The following is an 18,169-nucleotide window of genomic DNA, read 5'->3' on the forward strand; positions in this document are numbered from 1 at the left end:
GCAAAGAAAACTTAATGATAGCAAACAACATGGAATGAAAACTAAGAAGTCCTTAGATTGTTTCTAGATGTCCTGAAGGATAAGTAAGATAGTCATCTGTTTGAGAAGTTTGAAGTATGGTTCTACCTAAAGATAAAAGGAAGAATTTCCATATTTCCATTTTATGAATATTTTCTCTATTAGCATCTAGATTATTATATTAATTCAGTTAAAATGTGGGTTAAGTTATATCAATCAATCAATCAATCAACAAACATTAATTAAGTGCCTATAATGTGCCAGGCTTGTGTTAAGTGCTAGGGATATAAAAGAGACAAAAGAAAGGCCTTACCCTCAAGGAACTTACAGTTTAAAGAGGGAGAAAATATGCAAAGAAATATATATAAAGCCAGTAACTTGAGGGTCAAATAGCAAAATTAACAGAGGGGAGACCCTGGGATTAAGAGGAGTTGCAGAAGACTTTCTCTAGAAGATGGAATTTTACTTAGAACTTAATGGAAACCAAGGAGGTCAATAGGCAGAGTAGAGGAGAGAGAGCATTCCAGATATGGAGGACAACCAGAGAAAATGCCCAAAGCAGAAAAATGAAATGTATAGTAAGGAGGCCAGTGTTACTGGATCAAAAAGGACATGGCAAGGGAGTAAGGTGTAAGAAGACTGGAAAGAAAAATAAAAGGACTTTGAATGCCAGAGTATTTTATACTCAATCCCAGAGGCAATAGGAATAGGAAGTCACTGTTGATTGCAGAAGGGGACTGGACTTATGCTTTAGGAAAATTATCTTAATGGTTGAATGGAGGATGCACTGGAGTCTGGAGAGTTTTGAGGCAGCTGGCTATTATAATAATCCAGATGCAAGGTGATGAGGGCCTGCATAAAATTGGTAGCAGTGTCAGAGAAGAGAAGGGACAAATCAGAAAGAGTTTGCAAAGGTGAAATCAGCAGAACTTGACAACATATTGGATCAGGAAGTGTTGTTGTGAAGATTGGATTTATCTATCTCCTGATTGTAACAATGAAGATACTTAGTCTAACAAAATCAGGAATGTCTACGCCCATACTTAAGGATTAAGTATCTAGGAGAATGGCCTTTGATAGAGCTAGGAATGACAAATCAGAAACAGCTGACAGACCCCTAGGCTGTCCTAAATCAAGCTTAAGCTACTATTGATACAGATGAGACCCAAGAAAGTGATGTAAAACCGTCTATTTATTCTGCGTCACTTCCTCTCTTTGGCCTCTTTCCCCTGAGGAAAAAAAAGCTCTGGCTTTTCACTTCCTGTGAGCAATCCTGGCTGCCAATTCAATCCTGCAACTTGAGCCTGGAGGAGCTCCCTCAGACAGCTTCATTGAGACAGTCATGTGGTGAGTGATAAGACTGACTCCCTTTTCCCTTGGCTCTCAGGGGAGGGCCCCTTGGCCAAGGCCTTGAACTCCTGCCTGGCTCAGCCTGAGCCAGAGCAGTTTAAATTAACTCTTTTCTTCTCTCTCTCTTAATTTCTTTCCTCTATATTAATTAAAATCACCATAAATTTCTATCTGACTTGGGTATTTTATTTGGGATATTTCCTGGCGACCAAAAATTAATTTAGTTTAGATCACAACCATAAAATTATCTTTACATTGTGGAGCAAGAGAGAGTAAGGGATCCAGCATCACACCTAGGTTCAGAGACTGTAGGACTGGAAAGATGGTGTTTCTCTTTACAGTAATAGGGAAAGGTAGGAGTCAGGGCACCTGTGTGGCTCAGTGGATAGAGATCTAAGCCTTGATATAGGAAGACTATCTTCTTCCATTCAAATCTGGCCCAGACACTTTCTAGCCATGTGAGCCTGGGCAGGTCACTTAACCCTTTTTGCCTCAGTTTCCTCATCTGTAAAATAACATAGAGAAGAAAATGGCAAAACTACTCTAGTGTCTTTGCCAAGAAAACTCCAAATAGGGTCAAAAAGAGTTGGACATGACTGAACAACAACAACACAGAGGGAAATGATTTTAGGGAAAAACAATGAATTCATTTTAGAAATTGAGTTTAAGATGTTTCCTAGACTTCCAGTTCTAGATGTCTAAAAGGGAGTTGAAGCTTCAAGATTGGAGAAAGTGTACATTGTGTATATTCTGTTTAGAGAGTATATTAGAGACTTTTTTTAAAGGGTTGTTTTGTCCTAATTGTACCAACTCTACTACGATAGTAAATACCTGTTTCTAAAAGCTAATTAAGTCTTGCTTGCAAGTTGATATCAAAGCATAATCATAGGGAGAAGCACATAAAAGGAGACTTATGGACTACAGCATTAGAAAACATAGTCCTCTATCTTTCATGGTTACCCCTAGAGCCCTGAGAGAAGACAACCAAATTTTGGGGATTCTGCTGGCTCCTGCAAGTGAGGAATGGGAAATTAACTCAAGGACGTGTGCTATAATTACATCTTTGAAGAAATGGAGCCAAAAGTTAATGTTACTGAGAAACTCTGAGACCTAACTTCATGAATTTTAGAAATTGTAGTCCAGAATATATAATATTGCTTTTTTTTCCACCCTGGGAAAGATTACTAGAGACTTTTCTGGAACTCCACACACTAACACAGTGGGTTGGGAGGAAAAGCTGCCTCCAGAGGGGAACAGCAGAAAATTTCTGGTCAGAGTTGATGGTCAGAGCAAGACAAAGATTTCCCATGATGAATGGCATGGCAACTATAATTGAGGCTGTGAGAGGTCTTGAGCTCTTTATCTCCCAGCTCATCATCTGTATCTCTTTGAATTCCTCAGGGAAGAGGGTTGGTCAGAATGGGTCAAAGAACAAATAAAAATTAGCAATAATTTCATTAGAGAAAAATGACAAAAATGAGACAACATACCAGATTTCTGGGATGCAGTCGTTTAGGGGAATGTTTATATCTCTAAATGTTTACATTAATAAAAGAGAGGAAGAACATATCAATGAATTGGGAACACAATAAAAAGAATAGAAAACAACAAATGAAAAATCCCCAATTGAATACCAAAATATAATCCTGAAAATCAAAGGAGAAATTAATAAATGGAAAGTTTAAAAAAATGGACTAATAAAAGTAGAAGTTGGCTTTATGAAAATAAACAGACAATAAAATAGATAAGTCATTGGTTAATTTGTTGTTGTTTTTTTTAAAGAAAAAAAAAATAATGTTCCCAGCTACCCTGGCTTCTCAGAACTTCCATGAAGTGTTAGCTGGATACATCTCTCTTGGAATCCTGGTTCCAAGGCCTTCAATGCTTTATCTCCTGGGTAATAAGGGGATCACTGCTGGCATGTGAAACTAGGAATAACAAACTCATACAGAGTATTTCTAAATTTGGCATCATTGATATACATGAATCCTGTTGATCTGTCTTTGCTCCTTAAGGCATTTTAATTGTCTCAAAGAACTTTTCCAGTTATAGAGTTGTCCAGATGTGTTCCAGTCTTTCCAAGGCATTTCTTTTACATGTCATCACAGTTCCACCAGAAGTTACTCTCTACCATATTCTACATGGAGTGGTTCTATTGGCTGAGCAAGGTGATAGTTTATGAAATGTGCCAGGTCCCCAATTCTGTTTTTAAAATTAAATAGGCAGAGTGCATTTTGAGCAAATTGTTCATGTTTTCTAATTCAGAGCAATATTCTGGGTTCCCTAGAGAGGCATAAGCTTTGACTTTTCACTTCCTTCCCCAGTAAAATACAGGAAAACATCCAAAAATAGTGAGGCTTGAACAGATACTATCTCACTTTCAGAGAAAAAAATTAATGTTATCCAAAATGTAAAGTTCTGCAAATTCAGTTAACTGGACACATTTCACAAACTTTGCCAAAGATTACCTGAGTGTTTTGTACTCAAACAAGTGCCTTACTTGATTGGAACTTGAACAGCTTTCTTTGACCCAAGAGTAGAAAAAAAGCAAAGTAAAAGAAAATCAGTTTCCTATCTTAAGAGGAAATCTGGTCCAAACAGAGCTTTCTAGACCACATAGAGCTATCCCTGAAGGGATTTAGTACCATAAATAGACTGGAAGTCACCTCCTCACTATAAAGAAACCAAAGCGCTTTGGCTTTCCAGGAAGGTAGGGTTTCTCACTGTCTCCCTGCTCACTATAGACCCTCCTTCTTTGCTCTGGATCCACAGGTCAAGTTCAAATTCAATTAATTTGTAAACTCTAAAGAAAAAAAAAAGAAATTTCTGGCAACAGAAACTTCTGTATTCCAATCCTATTGTATGTGGGACTCACTATAAAGGGATTGGTGAGCTGTGGTGGATTAGAAATTACTTTATCATCCTTTGGGGGAGAAACTAATTCTCCTAGGGTCAACTAAGTAATACAATGGATAGAGAGTCAAGCCTGGTTGGGTGAGGCTCCCAAGAAAAGGAACCAAGCACTAGAGGTTGTTTATTTTGAATTTCTAGCTAACAGCCAAATTTCACCCTAAGAACTTTCACATCATAAGAACTTCCCAAATAAAGTAAGTAGGTTGGTTCTGTTCAAATGCAAGAGGAAATTAAAAAAACAAAAAAACATGGACAAGCATTCTAGTGATACAAAATTCGTATTTCTCTTAGTAGTTTCAACATCAATAATAATTCAGCAATATAGCAAGCATTCATTTAAAAATATTCAACAAGTCAACAAATGCAAGGTTTGCAAAAGCAGTTCAAATGAAATTGACTGTTATGGGAACACACAATAGAAAACTAACTACAGTTATAGAGTAATGTTTTTGGCCCATGTCTCTAGGCTCCTGCAAATTGGAATTTCCAAAATTTAAAGTCTCTGGTAGAGGATCTCTCTAGGGGTCTCCACAGATGTGAAAGACCCACTTTTCTGCTAGAAGATCTCATGTACCATACCAACTCTAGCCTTCTCTCCCCAATCCAGGGACTTCTAAGATGATTTGAGGGACTGGAGTTTCTTTAATGTCATAGGCTCAAATCCTCAATAACTGCTCATTCTAATTTTTAGGGGCCAGTGACTAGCAACAGAGTTCCATTTAACCACTTAACATCTGGTACCTTTTACAAAGGAATATGTACAGGTATCCATTCAAAATTGTGATTTTCCTAATCACAATTACAATATATCATAGATTGGCATAAGAAACTAAATGGGAATTTTGGAAGCCAGTGGTGACAGGTAAAGGCCAGCAGCAGACAACACAGAAAGCATTTAGAAACTCAGAAATGCTCAGAAATAAAATATGAATAGTATTGCATGATAATATATTTTATCATTTAATACCATAAATATACATAATTTCTTTTAAAATTTTAAAATAAGCAAAAAGTTAAAGTTTATGAAAAGAATGTGAAAGCCAGCAGATGACACACAAAGCTAGAAAATGTAGGTACCTTAAAAAGTTTAGTAACTAAAAAATGCATAAAATGTATGTACTGTTATATATAACATTACCTGTACAGTATGTCTTTTACTCTTTAATATTATAAATGAACACCTACTCATTTTTATTCCTTAAAATTAAATCTGTAGTGAAAGAACTAGGGTTCTATGTGCTGATTTGAGGATGCCAAAAATATTTATAGCCATCTTTCATATTATATCTCTTTCGGGGATCTTTGCATCTTGAGTTTCTCTATCTTGTGTCTTTTAAACACTATAAACTCTATTAAATCATGGGTCCGAAGCATAGTGTTTTTAGTGGTACAGGGAGTGCTCCCAAGAAACAAAGAGAAATGATGAATTTGAAGGAAAAAGTAGAATTGTTAGGTATGTTTCATTCAGGCTGTGGTTGTGGCTGCTGTGATTGGCCACCTTTATGGTATTAATGAGTCAACCCAAGGACATATAGGGGAAAAAGAGAAGGAAATATGGGAAACAAAAATATTGCAGCAAAAATATTTGCGTTAACCACCAGAGCCGCCACTCAGAAAATGCAACATTCTTTTGGGTGCAGGATTTTATTTAAAAAAGGCATTCCAATAGACTCTGGTATCATACAAGAAAAGGCTAAGTACTTATATATGATTCCCTAAAGCAGCGGTTCTCAACCTCTCAATTTGTAGCAATGAGAATACATAATGCTTATCAGGTATTTACATTCCGAATCATAACTGTAGCAAAATTACAGTTTTGAAGTAGCCACCAAAATAATTGTTCGGTTTGGGGTCACTGCAACATGAGGAACTATATTGTGGGGTCACGGCATTAGAAAGGTTGAGAACCAGGGGGCAGCTGGGTAGCTCAGGGGATTGAGAACCAGGCCTAGAGATGGGAGGTCCTAGGTTCAAATCTGGCCTCAGGCACTTCCCAGCTGTGTGACCCTGGGCAAGTCACTTGACCCCCATTGCCTAGCCCTTACCACTCTTCTGCCTTGGAGCCAATACATAGTATTAACTCCAAGATGGAAGGTAAGGGTTTAAAAAAAAAAAGAAAGAAAGGTTGAGAACCACTGTGCTAAAGGAAAGATGAAGAGTCTTTTCCTATGGATTTTCAGGCCAGCAAAGGCTGATGTGAAAATTAAAAAAAAAAGAAAAGAGTTCAGCCTACACAATGTAAAAGTAACAGGCAAGACAGTATCTGTTGATCAAGAGGCAGCTGGAGAGTTTCCTGAAACCATGAAGAACTGATTGAAGAGAATGGCTACAAATTAGAACAGATATTCAGTGTTAATGAAACAGACTTGGGGAAAAAATTGACTTAGAGGACATATATCAGCTAAGAAGAGAAGTGAGGCCTAGGTTTTAAAGCTGCAAGGAATCAGATAACCCTGCTTTTTTGCACCAGTACTAGAGGGTTCATAATAAAGATAGCCCTGGTATGTGAAACTGCAAACTCAGTCTTTGAAAGGAAAGGACAAATATCAGCTGCCTATCTTCTGCATTTTCACTAAGAAAGCATGGATGACCAAAGCTCTCTTCCTTGACTGGTTCCATCAGTGTTTTGTGCCAGAAGTTAGAAAATTCTATGCTAGCAAGGGATTACCCTTTAAGGTGTTATTGCTTCTGGACAATCCCCCACCCCCACCCCAGAATCCCATGAATTCCATGTGAAAGGTGTTGAAGTTGTCCACATGCCAACTAACACAATGTGTCTCATTCAGCTTCTTGATCAGGGGGGTAATACAGACATTTATAGACATGCTATTCAATGGAGAAGATCACAGAGACCATTGAAGAAGACCTCAATAAAGACAAAAAAATTTATGCAGATTCTCCAGATTGTAGGATGCATGGCCCTTAATCCCCATGATGTGGAAGAGGTACTTTTATTTCAAAGATTTAGCAAGAACAAACTTAGAAACATTTTCCTCAATACCTTTTGGGAACATTCTTCCTTATATATACCACTTCAGTCTCTGAGGAAGTAGGTTCAAAACTTAGCCCAGTTTCTATATAGTTTTATTCCAAAAATGTTCATGACGAGATATAGCATGACTGCCTGGTGAGGCTTTCCACTGAGTCTGGGTCCCAAAGAACATTCTTTAAAATTGTTCCTTACTCTTCTGGGCATTGGTATTGGGCTAGTTGTAAAAAATAACCTAGATTTTTGTTCCTGAATTCTTTTGGTTCATTTTCCTGTGATTGGAAATTCCACTCCCTAAATGAAAAAGAGAAGGATTCTGGCCTTTTTCTTGGGGTCACAGGCCTCAGAAGAGAAAGGTCCTACAGCCTTTTTGTCCTATTGCATGGTCTTTTGCTTAACATTGAGAGAAAGGATCACTAACCGCCTTTAGACACAAAAAGATCTGAGAGAAAGGCTGCTGAATTTTATTTAGGCCTTTTAGAAAACATCATTAGTTCTGACAACAGAGCCATTTGAAAATGATTCTATGATTAGCTAACCAGAATTCGTCACAGAATATTCATGAATGAAAGCTCCACACTTTCTCCTTTACATGGTCTTACAAATTCTCCAAGGAAACAATTGCCCAGTGGCCTCATCCCTATGTACAGATTACCTCCACTGAACAAGCCAATGGCACCTGTGCATGTGTTAGATCCCTATTACAAGTAAATATTCAATGCCTTCTTTTAAGGAGGAAGCTGTAAAGGTGACTTGCTACTAATTTTTGTGCCACCTGTGAATTATTTGAGCTACCAATTACTTTCCAGTTTTGCAAAGGAGCAGGATTTCCAGTTACCTCCCTTCACATAACTGTTCTGCCATTCATTATATAAATGATGAATAGTCTTTCTATTGATCCACCTTGCATTTTCATTGTTTTGGGCAACTTGTTTTTTTTTTATTTTTATTTGGTCATTTCCAAACATTATTCATTGGAAACAAAGATCATTTTCTTTTCTTCCCTCCCCCCCTCCCACCACCTCTCCCATAGCCCACGCGTGATTCCATTGGGTATCACATGTGTTCTTGATTCAAACCCATTTCCATGTTGTTGGTATTTGCATTAGAGTGTTCATTTAGAGTCTCTCCTCAGTCATAACCCCTCCACCCCTGTAGTCAAGCAGTTGCTTTTCATCAGTGTTTTTACTGTTTTGGGCAACTTGTGACAATATAGATGATCATGAATTTTCTATATCCTCCTTCAAGAGACCTCTCTCTCTCCTGATTACTTTCCTTCTCAAATCTTTGTATTCAAGTTTTTGATGGATGATGAATTGTTTCTTCTGTTCCCTCTACTGATTTTACTCTTTTCACTTTAACCTTTGCCTTTTATTTTCAACTGACAATTAAGAAGAGCTAGGATTTCTGAAACAATTTTTAATTCCATACTTATTTTTTGTCCCCTTTGATAGGACAATATGGAAGTCAAATTTTTACTACATCTACCAGGTAGATGTTGATGTAAACTTCTAAAGTCTTTTCACATATCTACGACAAGTCTCTCAAGTTGTTTCTGACATGATATTCAATGCTGTCCTTGATATTCTCTTATAGCAGCATCTTTCCTCTTATGGTCTTTACCATGGCAATGACTATCATATATCCTGTTATGTGTAAGGTCTGAAATATTTTTTTATGCTTTCTGTCAAATATTGCAAGTGTGTTCATTAAGGTGAAAGCAAATCTCAGTGCTTTTGAATTACTGTTTTGGTATGGTTCATTTGTTAGTTGGCTTCCGGTCATCAAATCAACCAGGTTTTTTCAAAATTCTGGACTAAATATGTCCATCTCCTTTTCATAATCACTTGAAACAGCTGTGTTATTTTTTAATTGTTTTGGAATTGAGAAGATAAACTTCTCTTTCTTTTGAGCACAACAATTTGAGACATATGTAGCTCTCTGGTACTTTATTAACAGGTAGAGAGGGGATTTTCTTCCCATTAGCAATGGCAGCTATCTGCAAATGGTTGCAGTAACACAAGCCTGGCTAGGGGAATCTGAGACTAGACTTCAAGTTCCTGGCTGCCTTTTGTGTTTTGTTTCTTTCCCTGATCACAGGTTTTTGAGGAAACTTCCCTCATTGTGAACAAGGGACCAACTAATAGCCTTTGGTCAAATATGTCCTTCAAAAAGAGACTAGAACATGTCTCACTGGAAGGAACCAGAATTCATACTCAGTTCCATGTAACAGGGTAGTTGGAGGAAGTACCCCCCATTAGGCAATCAGCATCAATTTAGGAACTCTTGAAATTATGAAGTAGTTGCAGATTAGAAACATCCATTTCTTCAGATCACTATTTCATCACCTTGTGTTTAGGGAAAGAAATGAAAAAAGAAAAGAGGCATTCAAGAATTTTAAATAATGTTTCCCTAAGCAAGTACATGTTTCTCATTGCCATGTATGTATAGCTACTATTGTTTCCGGGGAGCTGTTGTGAATTTTAAAACTATTCCACCCTAATCAGACCGTACTTTAGAAGATCTGATTTAGCTATTTTCTGATCAATAACAATAGAGATACTTGGACTAACAGAATCAGGTCTTGGGAACTCTACATTTCTCCACCTTCCTTAGTTTAACAATATTAGGAAGGTCTGCACCAAACTCAAGGATTAAGTATCTGAGAAAAATGGCCTTCAACAGATATGTGCAGAAAAAAGCAAATAGACCCCTGGGCTGTCCTAAGTCAAGCTAAGCTATCATTGGTACAGATGAGATGCAGGAAAGTGACATAAAACTGTCTATATAAGGCACATAATGGGCTCTCTCTCTCTCTTTCCTTGGAGAGGCGACTCTGGCTGGCAGTGTGCTAGACATTCCGACATCTTGGAGTGGTGGCAGTTATTTGTCTGGATTTGGCAGTGTTTGCCCTTGAGCTGATTCAGGTTTAGCCATCTTGGCTGAGCCCATTTTGGAGTTCAGGCTGACTCCTTCCTCCTTCACACTCCAAAACCTTACTTTCTAGAACTTCTAATCTTCCAGCCCGGTACTAGCCAGGCAGGAGAAAACCTTACTCCTTTTCCTTCTTCCTTCTCCTTAATCTCCTCCACTATCAATTAAATCACCATAAAATTTCCTGCTGACTTGGGTATTTTATTATTTGGGATTTTCCCTGGCAACCATTTAAATTTAGATTTTAGTCACAAAGCTAAATTTATCTTTTCAGTGGGAAGGGAAGAGAAACTCCATTTCTCTCTTGTTGGAAGTCCAAGGGAAGGAGAATAAGCAGAATCCTAAAGTGATATGTTCAAATGAGGAAGGAACTATTCTCCTTTCTCATATAGTCTATTGAGTGGGTAGCTTTTCCTGTTGTCAGTCATCTTGTATACCCCACTTCTTCAATTCTTCAAGAGGACTAAGGGGCCAACAAGGGGCTGCTGGTAGTGATTACCCTTTAGTAAGGGGCCAAACCACAGTTTCTAGTTAGAGGTATCACAGATATCAGAAACTTGAATCCCTATGCCCTATCTTTTATTTATTTATTTCACAGAATAGCTATTGGATTAAGTGAAATTCCATTGTAATAAACTTTGGGGTTTAATTACATAGTGGATAACTTTAATGTGTTAATTATATCATATTATGTTGCACTTTGAAACATAGGAGGGTTGGTAGAAATTCCTAATAGTGCTTCCACAAATACTTTTTACAGAAAGTCTTTTAATGTAGGATAATATGAAATCCAAAAAGAATGAAGTATCCATACTTTGTAAATTTGGTATCCATTGTACTTTATAATAAGCATGATTATGTTCAATCACTCAGAGAGGCTGAGAAGACTGATAAATTTAACTAGCAAAGAGGAAGAATAACAAATGTACTTGTATCAAGAAGCAAAATAAAGTTGCTAATTAAATTGCATATCAAACTAAGTGATCTGTGTCTATTACATAGAGTAGTATATTTTCCAAAACAAATTACAGGACTACCAGGGACCTTGGAAATCAATCATCTTTTTCAAACCACTTATTTTATAGAAAAGGAAAAAGATCCAGAGAAATTATGTAAATTGCTCAAGATCACTTAAATCTCATTAAGCCTTTTTATAAAAAGTGTACACTGTGTGCCCCAAGAAGAGGAAAGGTTCTAGATTTCTCTGGACCTGGAGTGGAGGATGACACTGTAAGATTAAAATTAATATCCAATAACTCTAAGTATTATATTTTATAAGATTTGTTAACAATCATTTAAAGTAGAGGAAAGTAAAAACCGTGAGTAAAGAGCAGTTTCCCAGACTGCAAAAGCGGGAAGAGAGAGAGGGCAGAGTTACAGAAACTTTTATCTACAAAACATAAGGATGTAACATGGGGACAAAAATAGGATTATGGAAAATTAAGTTCTAGGGTACAAAATTCTAATTACACAATTACCCTATGATCCTTTGGGAGACTAGTCTTTCTAATAAATCATTTAAACATAACCAGTTTATTGCTCTAAAGATTTTTAACTAAAGGTATATACAACATTGCAGTTTCCAAAGGGAAATTACAATTATTTGGGAATAAAATGGAAATAAAAGAGAAAAAACCAAAACCAATGATTGCTACATTGACAAAAAGTTAATTTGTGGACAGTGCCCTTTGGCATAAGAGTGTACTTTCAAAATAAATGTGTTCAACCCCTCATAGTTCAAATAACCACATCCTAAAGTTCACTCTGGATCTTTTGGTGCAGTATGTGGTCTCTGCTGGCACTCATGACACCTTCTTCAAATATTTTACTTTCTGGATTTGGGAGGTAGCAAGTTTCTTATCCTAAAATTACTCTCAAAAGACTTTAAACTTTGCATTATAAGATAATAATACATTTCTCCAGGAGGAGGGTCTTGACAAACACATGGATTACTCAGGGATATGTGGCTGAGTTATGAGATATATGAATCAGTTGTCAAAAAAAATTTTTTTTAATCCAAATTTAAAGAGAAAAAATAACTTCTGGATAAAATATAAAACATTAATGTCTCATGTATAAAAATTCTAAGTAAGGAAGAATAAACTTATAACAGATCTTTGAATCAGGGCCTGATTAAAGTGATTTATGTCCCAAAAGCTTGAAGTAGCAATTATGCACTTACTCAATCAGCAGCCAGGACTACAGAAAATTACCACACTATGAAAAAAAAATGGACTAGATTTTTGAAGCAGATAGGAAATAGCATTCCCTGGTCTGATTTTTCCTTTTCTCTCAGGGATAGGGGAGCCAGGATGGTAGCCAAGGATGGTAGCCAAACTTCGGTACTTGGTAGAATGTGGCATAGGGAAGACCTGCATCTAATGTATATCAAACAGCTGTAACCTCGAACCTCAAACAAATTCAAGTCCCCTGTCTTGGTGCAGAATCTCATCACTAGGATTTTTTGACCTTCTGCTTGTTGGCATTGTGCATGTTGACTTTGTGCTCCTTGGCACTGTGCAGACGCTCTTTTGTGATTCCTTCTCCTGGAATCAGACACAGTCATTGATAAAGTCCCATAATTTTTAAACAGTGAAAGGCAGGTTTCTATAGTCTAAAGATTTTGGGTATGCATTGACATTAGGGCTAATGGACATTTTAAACTTACCCTAGTGCAAAAACCAAACAAACAAATATTAATTCTGGTAACATGTGCTTGAAGTACAAAAAATGAGAGAAAAAATAAAACTCAAATACTTTATTGTATATACAAGGAAAAAGAATAATTAAATAAAGTTTAAAAAATAAAAAAAATATATAGCTTATAATCAGTGACACAGTGTCAGCCCTAGAGAGGTAGAATACAAAGGTTTCTCACCCAGAAATGAGATCCATTTCCTTTTTAACTTGGCCATGATCCACAAGTGTGAGTGCAAATGATTTTCACCAAGTGACAGCTTTATAAAACAATAGTACAACAGATAATGTACATTCAAAGAAATACCAAAAACCACCAAAATCACAAAAACACATGAAACCCACTATCATTAGGATTCACATGAGTTTCTGTGTCACATTTTAAAAAAATCTATGAAGCTCATGGATATTTATCACAAGTTCTACAGATCTAGCCAATCTTTCAGCCATGGCTGAGATATTTCTAACAAAGTCTATTACTGCCGTCATTTGAAAATTTGGCAGAGGACCCCGGAAAAACACAAACCTCTGTACTGCTGATGAAAACGTTTTGGACCTAAAATGTCACCAAAAATTTAGATCATTCTGGTGTAAGGGTAGAGTAAGCTGAAGAATTACAAATATAAAAAGACATTCAGGAGCCACTAAGCTCCCTAGTGTTATAATTAAAATGGTTGATGTTGTAAACTGTAGTGAGTTAAAATGGTGGAAGATATAGATTGTGATAGATATAAGAGAGGGTGAGTAAATTTGACTGCAGAAAATATGTTTCACTACAGTGTCTTGGTTTTTAAATCAAATATAAGGTGGTCGCCAGGGAATATATTCCCAAATTATGAATATGCCCAAGTCAACTGGTTTTTTAAGAGAATTTAATTAATAATACAATGAGGAATTAAAGAAAAGGAGAAGGAGAGAGAAAAGGAATTAATGAGAAAAAATAGGTTGGCCAGGCCAGGCCTGGCCAACCCAGGCCTAAGCCTTAAGAGAGAAACCAGTCAGTTATCACTCACCATAAGATTTGTCTTAAGCAAGGATGTCTGGGGAACAGAATCTCCCCAGAATGAGTTCCAGCCAGAGTCAGCCTCCCAAGGGACTTCTTCTCAAGAGATCTTCACAGGGCCTCCTCCAAAAGGATCTTTCTCCAAGGATCTATCTCCAAGGATCCAAGGATCTCCAAGCCTCTCCAAGCCTCCAAGGATCCCTTGCTCAAGAGATTCCTTTTCTTATATAGGAGGTTTTTTCCTATGTCACCTCCCCTAAGTTCTTCCATCTACCAATCATCGTAGATGTTTTCTAAAAGACAGCCCATCTGAATTCCTGCTAAGTCGACTAACCTCCTCAGTAAGTCTGAACCAGAGAAAACACAGCTGAGTCAACTAATCTCATCAAGAGAAAACTTGCCCAACCCTTTTAGGTACCTAGCATCCCATTGTATCAATTCTAAAAAACAGGCATGGCTCAAAGAACTCCTTGCCTTATTATAAGCATGGGTCCAAGTACTTTCATTGTTTAGCAAGGAGTTTTCTCCCCTAAAGCAGTCTTAAGTACGGATGGAGTAGAGGTCCTCCCATAGCAAGGAGTTTTCTCCCCTAAAGCAGTCTTAAGTACAGGTGGAGTAGAGGTCGTCCCATTTCTGATCCTGGTGAGTTCTCACATCAAAATGGGGAATGTTTCCAGTAGGGAATTTGTTCCAATGGAGGATTCCTCAATGTGGAAATTTTTTAACATTCACAAGTCTGAGAAATTTCAAGATTTAAACTAGGAAAATCCTTTCTACCTCCCAGATGAGATTATAACCTATCACAGGGAACCTTTCTCCCTCTGGTATGAGACTTTAACAGTGTAAAAAACTTGTCTCCAATATGTCCCATCCATGTCAATATGGAGCCCAGGACTAAATAGTGAAAATCACTTCAGATGTATCATCTATTACATTTTTAATAAATCTGGAGGTGGGAAATGAAACAGAGCTATTGCACTTCACTTCAACTACAAATGGACCCTCACCTCTTATTACAAACAACTCAAAGACAGGTAAATGATCAATCAGAGGTACTGGTACTATTAGATATCTAAAAATCACTTCTTAGCTCATTAAATTCTCCAAAGATTGTATACAGGTTGTAACCAGTTTGATGGAGTCCATCCATCATCATCATCTATGTGACAATTAACAAAACCAAAAAGGAACAAAAGGGCATATGTGACCTTGATGGATCTGGTGACAAACCCAGCATCCATAAGGACTTATGGTTTTGCCACTGAAAATGGTTTGCACAAATTGACTATGCCCTTATACAATGGTATTTCCTCCAGCTCAGTCATAGGGGAGGTGCAAATAAAGACAATGTAATAGAACATATGGCTAATAGCCAAAACACAGAAGCTGAAAATGATTCAGTGTAACAGAATAGTATAGATTAGATTAATATGTGAACTTAACAAACAAAATAAAATTTTAAAGCAAATACTCAGCAAATACAATAAGCATGCCAGGATACAGGCATTGAATTCAAGAGTCCTTTTCTACAATTCCAATAGAGACTTGTTCACAGTTTTGAGGGGAATAAAACTGAAAGACTTAGCATCAATACAATAACGGAGTCTGAAAAGGCTTAAAATTCACCTCCAGATCTCATTAAGGTTCCTTTCCCTCCTCAATATTACCATCCATCTAGATTCCTTTGGTCATACCTCTGGAGTTTCCCATATATGCACTGGGGATAGTGTAGACAAATCCCATATTGTATGTGCTGCAGGAACTGGGCAGGCAAAAATGGCAAGAGGATATAGGGAGATGAATCTTCCCCTGAATATCAGGACTACTCAAGCTATCAGTACAACTGTAAGGTATATAATCAGTACACCCATGAATGTAACATGGGGACAAAAGTAGGATTCTGGGAAATAAGTCCTAGAGTACAAAATTCTAATTACACAACACCAACATCAATCAGGTTTTTTTTTTCCTTTGGCAGGGTTGTTGTGAGGATCAACTGAAGTAAAATGATTTGAAAACCTTAAAGTGCTATATAAATATGTAATATATATAACTTGTTATTACTATAATAACTTATTATTACTATAATAATAATAATAATAATTGCTATTATTTTTAGTGCCTTCCCTCCTTCTTAGAGTAATTTTAGGAAAATTCCTAAAACAAAGCTGGACATGACTCATTTTTAGGGTCTCCTCAAGAACTTTCTTCTAGGGTCTCTTCTAGATAATATACTCAGTATACATTTGATAGCTATTTATTTCCCTTTCATGCCTAAGATGGGAAAGACTCAAAGAACAAACACAGGAAACCTAAAATATTGCAACCATCACACTGTATTTTCTGTGGAAGCTAAAGACAATTTTTGTGGGACTACTAAAAAGGTATTTCACAATTCACTTAGGACCTGCATTGTCTGAAGAAATCAGAAGAATCAGATCTCCTGACTAGCCAGGGGATGGCTTTGATTACTATTTCAAATCCAGTATGATATAGATTGTGGTCATCTTCTTCCAAGAAACATGCTGTTAAGTGTAAGATTTAAATTAATGTCCAATACTTCAAATATTATTTTTATAAAGTTTATTATCTTACAAAACAGAACCACATGACTGTTTTTCTAACTGTTCAAAATTCCTGCTCCACCAAAGCCTCAACAGCGCCAGAGATGGAACTACATCCAACTTATATGCTGTCTACATCAGCATGTAAAGACAGGAAGTGAGTAGGGTGCTGGAAATCATAGTTTTTCTGGGGATCATAGTTTTTCAGGGATTGTAGTTTTTAGGGTAACAGATTCTAATTATACATAAGAAGGTCATTCTCTTTTTGATTGGTTGATGCTTGAATCTGGAACTCAGGGAATCTTGACAATAGGAGCAGTGCCAACAGAAACATCTATTTTTTCAAGATCACTAACATTTGGCATGTACTAATAAAAGGAAATAGAAAGGTAGAAGAAGGCAGTCAAGGATTCGGATTTACCTAGTCAAGTATATATCTCGTTCAGATATATACTTATATTGCAGACTGACATTGCGACAGCTCTACTAGATTTCTTCTTCCTTTTTGTTCAAGGGACAAAAAGTATGTGCAGAAGAAGACTCCAGAAGAGGATAGGGTTAATTTGAAAGTTTTTATAGACTTCTTTGGGGAAAGATTTTTCCAATAAGAGTTTATCCTCCCTAATCTGTTAATCATAAATAAAATTACATACATGTTTCTTGTGTCATTCTAGTAAATGACAGCTTAATGAGAGGTGCCCCAGTCTGGCAAATTAAGGATTCTCCTGATTACTCCTGATACATGTGTGTCTATCTTAGTATTATCTCTAAAAAAATAATATAAATAGCTTATATTTTTATGAATCTGAGGTGATTGTTTAAAAAATATCATTGTACTATTTTTTAAAATTATGTAAAAATTTTTACATTTATTTTAAAAATGTTGAATACAAATTTTTTCCTTCTCTTCCTCCAGTTTCCCACCCCTTAAGAAGGCAAGCAATATGATATTGATTACATAAGTGAAGTCATGCAAAACTAATTTCTATATTAGCCATGTTACAAAAGAAAAATACATGCAAAAAACAAAGAAAAATAAAGTTAAAAAAATTTTGCTTTAATCTCTACTCAATTTATCTGTTCTTTCTATGGAGAATGATGGAGAAAAATATCTTGCTCTGGATGTAGATAGTATTTTTCATCATGAGGAAGTGAGTAGGGTGCTGGAAATCATAGTTTTTCTGGGGATCATAGTGTTTCCAGGATTGTAGTTTGTAGTGGAATTGTCTTAGATCATTGTCTTGATTAGAATAAACAGTTCACATTTGTATACTTTAAACAATGCAAAGAACTTTGCTTAGAATAATCTTGTGAAGAAAGGTAGATCAAAAATTGTTAATTCTTACTTTGTAGATGAGGTAATTGAAGCCCAATGAGGGTTGAGATTTTGTTATGAAACAGAGCTTTTCTTGCAATAGAAATCAGTAGAAACCAAATGCGAGTAAAGTAGCTAGTCTATAGATTTGCTATTGTATTCAAGGAATGTTCTAGGTTTCTTTTTGGTTAGTTGATACTTGAATCTGGAAGTTTGAATCTGAACCCTGAAACTGAAAAGGTACTCTAGAACCAAGGTTCCTAAAGGTTTTAATGATTTCTTCCAGGATTAGAAGTAGGTAACACTTATACTACAACATTCCATAGGCATTTGGTTCAATGCTCTGATATACCTGTTTTGGATTTAAATATCCTGGTTCCTAGATA

Source organism: Monodelphis domestica, chromosome 1 (assembly GCF_027887165.1).
Source record: "Monodelphis domestica isolate mMonDom1 chromosome 1, mMonDom1.pri, whole genome shotgun sequence".
Taxonomy (NCBI): Eukaryota; Metazoa; Chordata; class Mammalia; order Didelphimorphia; family Didelphidae; genus Monodelphis; species Monodelphis domestica.